We start from the raw sequence: 779 nt of genomic DNA, 5'->3' as shown, positions 1-779 counted from the left end.
TTGGGGTGGAGTGTAGAATGTTTTAGTATAAGGGGTGTCGCAGTTGTGATGAGGCGGACTGGTTGGGCTGGGTGCTCTTTGCCTTTCCGTCATTGTTCATAGGTTTATATGTAACCTTTAGGGCTGCTGACCAAGGGCCGTGTGGCTCTTTGTCTGCCGGCGAGGACACGATGGGCCGGAATGGCCTCCTTCAGCGCTGTAAATTTCTATGTTTCTCTGTTTCTATGAGCTTTTGTCAGTGCCCTTTTAAAGGGAGATGGGCAGGTGTTATTCCAGGGGGTTCTTTTTTGCGTGTTAATGTGAGGAGCGCGCGACCCTGTGTAACGTATGTTATATAACTTACTTGCGAAACAAGAAGGTATTTTAGGAGAAAGCGAGAGTGTTATATTGAACAGTTAAAAAGAAAGGCCAATTCGAAGAATGGCAGCAAACAGGAGCAATCGGGGGCGAAATTCGCCATGCTCATTATTTTGACCCGGCAGCTTGGCCAGTTTTGTGGGCGGGGCTGGCTTCAGGCGCAGTGATTTTTAAACCGGCGTTAAAGATCAGAAACTCGAATGCTGGCGAGTCTTGTGCGTAACTCACTTACGCTTAAAGGTCCGTGATCTTTCGCGCTGCTCAGGCCGCTTGCGCCCGGATTGCGTTGACTTAACTCGAGAAAAGAGGCGAACTCGCGGCCAAACACTTTAACGGCTGAATGTGTTCATCTCCGCAATGTTGCCTGTGATTACAATACAATGCAATTACTGTACTTTTACACGCAGTGAAACACAGCGACC

This window comes from Pristiophorus japonicus, chromosome 16 (genome assembly GCF_044704955.1).
Source record: "Pristiophorus japonicus isolate sPriJap1 chromosome 16, sPriJap1.hap1, whole genome shotgun sequence".
Classification (NCBI taxonomy): Eukaryota; Metazoa; Chordata; class Chondrichthyes; family Pristiophoridae; genus Pristiophorus; species Pristiophorus japonicus.
Note: the sequence above shows the minus strand (reverse complement) of the source record.